Below are 8,605 nucleotides of genomic sequence, written 5' to 3'. Positions count from 1 at the left end.
ATATAATCAACATGTTTTTCTTTTTTTTTACGTATTTGTTTATGAATATTAATTTTGAAAGGTATATACGTGAGACAAAATCTACTAAATGAATATTAATATATTTCTTTTTTTTTTAAATACCCTACTATAACCATATCATGCTCTGATTTTATAATACCTATAATACCTTACGGGCTAATGAAACTATTTTAGTAAAATTGAACTGTCTCAATTCTTGAGCAATCGCACCAAAAACTCGCGTTCCTTTTGGATTACCTTCTTGATCAATCATAACTGCGGCATTGTCATCGTAGAGTATAATTTTACCTACGCGTGCATATAAAGAATATCAAAAACGGAGATCGTATGCAAAAGTTATAAATTTTAGAAGTTTTTGGCTAAAATACCGAGAAATTATGGAAAACCGTGAAAAATTGCATGGTCATCCTTCGGCCACATCACCTCGCATGCCATGCCTCCCTGTGTCAGACACGTGTTCGCTTCTGATTGGACCGAAGTTACTCGTGGCAGCTTCTGATTGGACCGAAGTTCGGCCCTCTACTGATCCAACGCACGCCTCGCACTGGTGGCGCCTTCCGAACCTCGCATCAATGTCTCCGATTTCAGCCTCGTGGCCTTTGCTGCTGATGATGCGTGGCTGCTGACTCACCCTTCGGACCGCACTCTCGCAACCCTATATAAAGGGTGTGAGACTTCTCAGATTTTTCACACATTTCACCCCATTTTCCATTTGTTTCCAATTTTTTCATTTCCACAAACTTATATACAACCCCTAAAGCCCCGATATCAAGTCTAAAACCTTAAGCAAGCCTCAAATGCCCGAGATTCCCGAGAAAAACAACCTCTCTCCAGTCAAAACGTTGTCCAATTAAATCCGGTTTTTCACCAAATAAACTCCTTTCCAGAAAACGAAACGCTATCCAAATCACCACTTATCAAGTGAGTTCATACCCCTGTGTTTTCATAATTTTTTCAATTTTAAGGGGGGGGGGGGGGGGGGGGGGGAATACAAGTATAACATAAGAACTTTGTGTTACAAATAAAAGATTCCAAATCATGATTAAAAGACATTAATTCATCAAAAATACTCAAAATATTTAACTCTTTTATAAACTTATATTTTTCCCCAAAATTCATATTTGTAGATATATATATATATATATATATATATATATATATATATATATATATATATATATATATATATATATATATATATATAAGGTTTAAAAGGCTTAGGACTAATAACTCATTCTAGGTCCTTTTCCTTGTTTGGATGTGGACTTACAGTACCGGTTATTTGTCTGAATGTCATTTAAATTTTACTTATATATAAAATTGTATATGTATGTAAATATAAAAGTTATTTCATCAGTTTAATTACCCTTTGTAACATGTTGAGCAAAGGGTTACATGCAAAAATAGTTAAATAACAATTCATAAAGTACATATAAATTATAATAGGTATAATTTATGATACATAGAACAACAATTCATGATTCAAGTATACTAGAATACACCGTTTTACAAGAAACAAGGGCCTGATTCAAAACAAATCAAGGGTTTATAGTTTTCAAATACATGTTAATTCATGGGTATAAAATCAATCATTTATTTCAGAATGATTGGGTTTTCATTATACATGTAACGTTTATATGCTTTTTATGAGACATTCAATTCAGGTTGTTTAATTCATTTAGACAACCAAGGTAAAATATTGATATTATAACCAGAGTCTCCAGTCAGGGGATCAAAACAAGTTGTGTGTAGATCTATATCGGGATTGACAACATCGCACTCAGGCTTCTAGCTGCAGTCAGTCATACACGCCAATGAGTGGTAATTGTTATCAACAGTTTAAACGCCCACAAAGCATTTGTTTCAGGCCATCATGTCTTAGTATGGTTATAATAACTCATTAAAAAGATCTTAACGATAATCAAATAAACATAATTACACCTTCAAAGTACCAGTTTACAGAATACAAACTACAATAGTACAATACAGTTTTCAATAACATCTGGTGGAACTAGGCACACTCTCAGTTACAAGTTTTACATAAAGGAATACAAATACAAAACATTGATTTACAAATAGAATGGTTTTATGGAAATAAAACTACTTTTCGTATACAATAGAAAATATAGGATTTTCTGGAACAATTTACATATGCAAGATATAGAGACATCCTTTCAAAGATAAACACTTATACACTCACTCAACTTTATGTTGATACTCTCTTTTCAAATTACTTGTATTCTCAGGGAAACAATAAACTGGTACTCCTCGAGCTTTTTGAGAAGATGGAGCTATTTTGAGTCATATCTTCTTCTTTTGTATAACTATTTTGGTTTCAATGTACAATGATTGAACACATGTAAATACTTATACTTTTAAATACAATGGTTGTTTGTATTTTGATTACTATGATTCATGTGTTGTGATACTAAAAATGAAGTCCTCCACCCCTGGACATTTCTGCCGTCTAGTTTGGGGGTGTGATAGAGAGAGAGAGAGAGAGAGAGAGAGAACCTTAATGATAAAGAAATTATGGTGCGGAATTTTAAGTTAATCTCGTGGACCTGAACAAAGCTCAGCAATAATAAGTTAATAGAATTATAAAGAAAATATAGCAATAAATACATCAATAAATATAAGCAAGTTAAGAAGATATTTGTTGAATCATAACTTGGCTTGCAATCAAACACATGTTATTAACTGACGAACAACTAAGTATATGTGACATCCCCAATTTCACGGCCAGAAAAGACCAATTTGTTTATGCTTTATTTGAAAATCAGAGTATATACTTTTGAAGAAATATGTTGCGGAATTTCTTCCCAAAATATGATAAAGAATTTATCAAAGCATTTCCAAAGAAATGTATTTTCATTATATTAAAAACCTTGGGATGTCATTGTCAATACATATCAAAAGCTTAAATGGAAACAACATAGACCTTAGAATATTCTATTTATTTCTACTGGCCTATAATCCATAATCTCTTATCTGATCATCACATCTATGCTCTTGTACCGATACCTGTAATAAGAGAAACTGAGTTGGTCAGGCTTCGAAGCCTGGTTAGCACATAGGGTTTTCAACCCACAATAATTAAGTTTATAAATTTCATCAGATCAATCAACCCGATTACCCATTCCCATTATCCTCACTTTTTGTCCCTAAAGCATCTAAATTAAGGGACCTAGCCTAAGGATCATTGGGATGACAATATATCTTAGGGGATTCCTCCGAAATATATGTCAGTAAGGCAACCATGAGGGGGATTTAGTACACCAATGAACACATCGTTAAGAAACACCTACAGGTTGTGAGCCTGTTAGCGTTCCACTAGACTGTCTAGATTAGTCAATAGTCATCATCTATACTCCGCCAGATGACTAAGTCAGCTTGAACATTGAGGCCTATCATCATTTACTTCATTATCTATATCATCTTTCCCATCTTTACCAATCACCATTATAAGTACAAAATACATATACAGTTTAAATCAAGTAATACATGTATATTTTGTTCATCCAACATAAATATCAAGTACATGGATAATATGAGCACATAGCACATAATTTATATTATATACATCATATCTATGTGTAAGATGAAAGTAACTATGCAATCACTTGTCAAAGTGATGATTCAAAATTCGGGCAACACTTCACTTCTAATAATTCTATTTTCCCTCGGCGAAACCTAGTATCATTACCTCTAGATTTTAGTCTAATATTTATTGTGACTATTTACGAGTGATATTGTTTTATAAGTGTTAAACAATACTTTTTAACCACTATGTACAGACAGGGGGTAGACATGAAACACCGGAGGGCATGACCATTATGACATTATAGCACTTCTGAAATCCAACAACCCTATGCGACCCTTCAAACCAGATTCCCCGTACCGCGAGTAGTTAAAAGATATTATAATAACACTTTTTTATATTATATTTTATAATACATATATATTTTATAGGTTCATAATAACGATATTAAACTTAAAAATAAGCTATACTTAAAGTAGGGTAAGCATAACTCACTTACTAGGAGGTTTGGCTAGGAACCAGGATCTGCGGGGGCAAAACTTCTGAGCTGAAAGCTCTTCTTCTTAGAGCCTTCTAGCACTTCGGGACTCACCTATAGCACTTAGGAAGTACTATGGAAGGGGAGGAAAAGTTTTGGAGTGTTGAGAGAGAACGAAAGGTGAAGGTGTGAAGAAATAAGGAGAACCTCACACCTATTTATAGGAGTACTAGAAAAACAGCCTTTTACGACGCTCATTCCGCGTCGTAAAACGCTCAGACGACGCGCAAATGCGCGTCAAGGAAGGCCATGTCATAACGACGCGGATTTATGACACGCAATGCGTATCATTAAAACCCCTGTCAAGGAGTCATGTCATAAATGAAGATGACACACATTTTTGCATATCGTAAATTTAAATATTTAAAAAAAAATATATTTATATATTTATTAATTTTTAAATTAAATTTGCATTTCATGTCTCATAATAGAAATAAAATACCATATACAAAAAATACAATCCATTGCATAAAAGAAAATAAAATTTCATACACAAAAAATAAAATAAATTGCACAAATTATAACATGTCATACAAATAATCATCCAAATGTTAAACAAAAATAATACATTGCTAACATGGGTTAGATTCCTATAAAACTAACAAATAATCATCCAACTCTGTTGTTTCTTACTGGAATATGTGTGTAATTGTCTCCTTCATCAACCTCCATGTCCAAAGTCGGATCTATCTTCCTAATTTGTATGTATAAAAAAGAAACATAAATATATTGTGAATTTGTGATCTGATCTGAAATATAAATATTGAATGTTGGTTGTACATTGTGCTTAATTTCAGTAGCCAAAATAGCATCTTGCCTTAAGAAAACTACTAGGCCACAATTTTTAGAAATGTAATTCTTTTAAAGTAAAAAGCTGAAACTACCAGACCATAAAAGAAATGTATAATTGTTTCAATATATTACTAAAGGGGTAGAATAGTCTTTTTGTCTGTTATTATCCTTGTCCCAATCCCTAAAAGTCATGTAATATATTAACTTCACTAAATGAGCATCTTACCCTTACTTTCCAAAAGCTCATCCAAGGTCATATAAGTAGGCATATAAACAAAGTTGACTTTTTTTCATCAAGAAAGATATGACCATCAACAACAGATAGTTAAGTATTAAGTCCCTGTTTGTTTTTTTACCTGATTTGTGCAGCATGTCAGTGCAACACCTCCACCTCCACCTGCAGCCACCTGCATACTAGAAGGTGATGTGGTATCAGCAGGAGCACCAGTTATTTTCTTAGCTTTAGAAAGAACCTGAAACAAAAAGCTTATGTTCCATATTAATACTAAAAGAAAAAAAGGCTTTGATTATTTGAAGGGAAATGCATACCTCAACATCTTTAGCTTCAGATGCTTTCTTACAATCCTGCAATGGGGAGTCCCTATATGCTTGGTGAAAGTTCAACATACAGAGAAAAAAGATAAATGAATTGCATGGGTTTATAAGCATCTGATATGACAAAACACAAAAGATCAGATATGAACAATTATGTTAGGATTTAGAAATCCTAAGTTATGATTCATTTGAATCATTTGAATTGATGAAGCTGGAGAAAACACATTGTACTTGGTACCAAAGAACATAATGTAAGCAATTCAATATGTAATAATTTTAGTATCACCCAATGCAAAAGACCTGACCATTGCTCAGGATAATCAACATGTATGATTGTCTTGAGACACTCGCCCAACTGTGCCCTGTAAAGTGTAAAAAGAATATGATGATTTGTTGATAAAGAACAAAAGAAGCAGTATCTAAAGTAATTGACTTTACCTCAACAATGTAGGGACTTGTTCTACAAAAACAAGGATGTTCTGCCTCACCAAATCCTTATCACTTGGCAAAATCTTGGATTGTTCATCTATGTTAGCAAAGAATGTATTAAAGGATATTTAGAAGTTGGTAGGCTTTCAAGCTAAATTTTCTCCAAAACAGGAGGCATTAAGTTGTATGGATGCAGTTCAGTAGGATCAAATTAAAGTGTATTAGAGAAAACATTTACCTAGATCATGAGGTGACTAGTTTTCTGCTATGAAGTTCTTAAAATGAATGCTTGCAACCTGCCTCATTGCCAAATCACAAGTTCCATCTACTATTATCTGCAACAGCCTCACCAAATGCTGAGGAGTATACTGATACTGAAAAGGAAAATTATTTCCAAATTAACATAGTAAACTCGCACAAAACAAACGGAAAACTAAAATTACATGACTCCTTCACTATAACAAACTGTTCAATTCATCGTGAAAGTAAGATTCCATCCACAAACACAAATTTCGTGATATTTGGCCAAAAATCGAGTTGGAAAACAAAATTGAGATTCACAGATAAGTAACACAATGAAATAGTGTACATCACTACATAATCAAAACTAACGAAACAACAAACACTTGTATGCAAGAGAAAGGGAGTAGATGAACTTATTATTACATAGTATACCATGACAAGAGATCTAGAGAAGAGAACAAACTTGAGAATCATGCTGATTGAAGCCACTAAATTGAGGAGCAAAATGAGCAAGCTTGGACTTGAATGTTCGTGGTGGTACAGATTGAAGCCACCTGCATTTCACGAAGCTCTGTTGGCCTGAAAAAGAAATCAAGAGAAGAAAAAAAAATCCAGCATATAAAGAACTTACAGTAAGCAGAAAATAGAGACAAAATCGGTGAGGTGCAGATCTTTTGCCTTTTCTTCAACGTCACTGTGCAACAGATCTTGGGGCAGGTTTTTGTCACCAATACGCACCGATTGACCTTAGAGAACGGTAGATTGCGTCTTCCTCCAAATTGCATCTTCCTCTTCTATTGAAACTTCGAACACCGATGGCTTAGCTCAACCCTCGATTTATAGTTTTGTTTTACTCCACCGAGTTCCTGTGTCTACTGAAGAACCCTACAACTTGGAAGTCACTGGTAGAGTTATTATTTCATATGATTACATATATTATGTATATTCCAAAATTGATTTGGACCGAGACGCAATTTGGAGGAGAAGTTTCCCAGATCAATTATCGGTGGATTGAAGCCATTGACCTTAGAGAACGGTTGTTCAACCGTAATAATCAGCTTAGGTTTTGAATCGCTGATTTGGTGGGAGAGTATAGGGGGTTAGCGGTGGTGGCGATGGCGCCAATGGATGTAACGGCGAGAAAGGCTAGGCTACAGGGAAGAGGATGGATTTTAGGTTAGAGAGAGAGAAAGGAAGACGAATATCCTAGGCTTCTTTCTTGCTGATTGGAAAGGGGGGTGGGTGGGTTTAATTTTTCACAAAGGCGGGGTTTTAATTTTTAAAGATTTCATTTCACAAGCTGTTTTAGAGAGAGAAACTAGAGAGAAGAAGAGAGTATTTGAGTGTGTGAATCTTGTAAGGAACTCAATTCTAATCAAATCATACAAGATTCAAGTTATTCTTCTTCTCTTTCTCTTCTATTTTGATCTGGCATCATCCGTTTGATTGGGATTCTGCACCATCAAACGGATCTTATTGATACACAAACAGATTGGGGACTTACACTTGGTATTAGAGCTTTGTTGTATCAATCAGTCTTGTCAGATCTGGAGCTTATTTGATCTTATTTTTGAAGGATTTTTGCGTTTTGGATAGATCTTGGTGGGGGTTTGTTCTTTGCGTTTTTGATAAAAAGGGATTTTTGATCGAGTTTTTGAGCTAAAAAGTCGAAAAAACGTTGTTTTTGGTCATAACCAACGAGAGGGTGGCGGCGTGTATGGCTATGAGCTAGGGTCTCCGGAGTTTACGGTTGGAGTCGCATGTTTTCGGTCGGCGTTCACGGTCCGTGGTGTGCAGCCAGCCTCGCACGTGTTCGGCCCAGCGAGTCTTCGTTCATCAGCCTCGGTCTCGCATTCGCATGGCGCCTCGTCCTCGCATCCTCGCATCCTAGCACATCTTATTAAAAATGGGGGGATCGAAATTGAGGGTGTTGGGGATCGAACCCGGCTCCCTTGGTATATCAAACACGCGTCTTTCCAATTGGACTAGCAAGTCCTTTGTTCCACTCCTTCTAAATTTAACTCATAAGGCGTCCCTATGTCGTTCCAAATTTCGTAATTTTGACATATTTAGCCCAAAAATCAATTTCTTTTTATTTTTAAATTACATTTTCAACCCAAAATTTTTAGCTTTTATTTTTAACTTTTGACCTTAAATTGACTTTGACTTTCAAGTTTGACCTTTGACTTTCTCGTTTAACTTTCAAATTTTCAAATTTAACTTTTCGGTTTGACTTTTAATTTTGATTTTTTAAATTTGACTTTTGAGTTTTTAAGTCAAAGGGCATTTTTCATAAAAATGAGTTCCTCATCCCTCCCGGTCGAGGAAGTTTTATGTACTTTATCTTGTGAAGCAACGATTTAATTTCTTCGTGAATATAATGATTTGCTAAAAAGGGAAGTTGAGGACCTAAAATACGAAGGATATCAACTTAGGAAGGACAGAAGCCCCTGAAGGCTGAATTAGAAGCAAAAACCAAAGACTTT

Source organism: Lactuca sativa, chromosome 1 (assembly GCF_002870075.4).
Source record: "Lactuca sativa cultivar Salinas chromosome 1, Lsat_Salinas_v11, whole genome shotgun sequence".
In the NCBI taxonomy this organism is placed as follows: Eukaryota; Viridiplantae; Streptophyta; class Magnoliopsida; order Asterales; family Asteraceae; genus Lactuca; species Lactuca sativa.
This window is presented reverse-complemented; position numbering follows the sequence as displayed.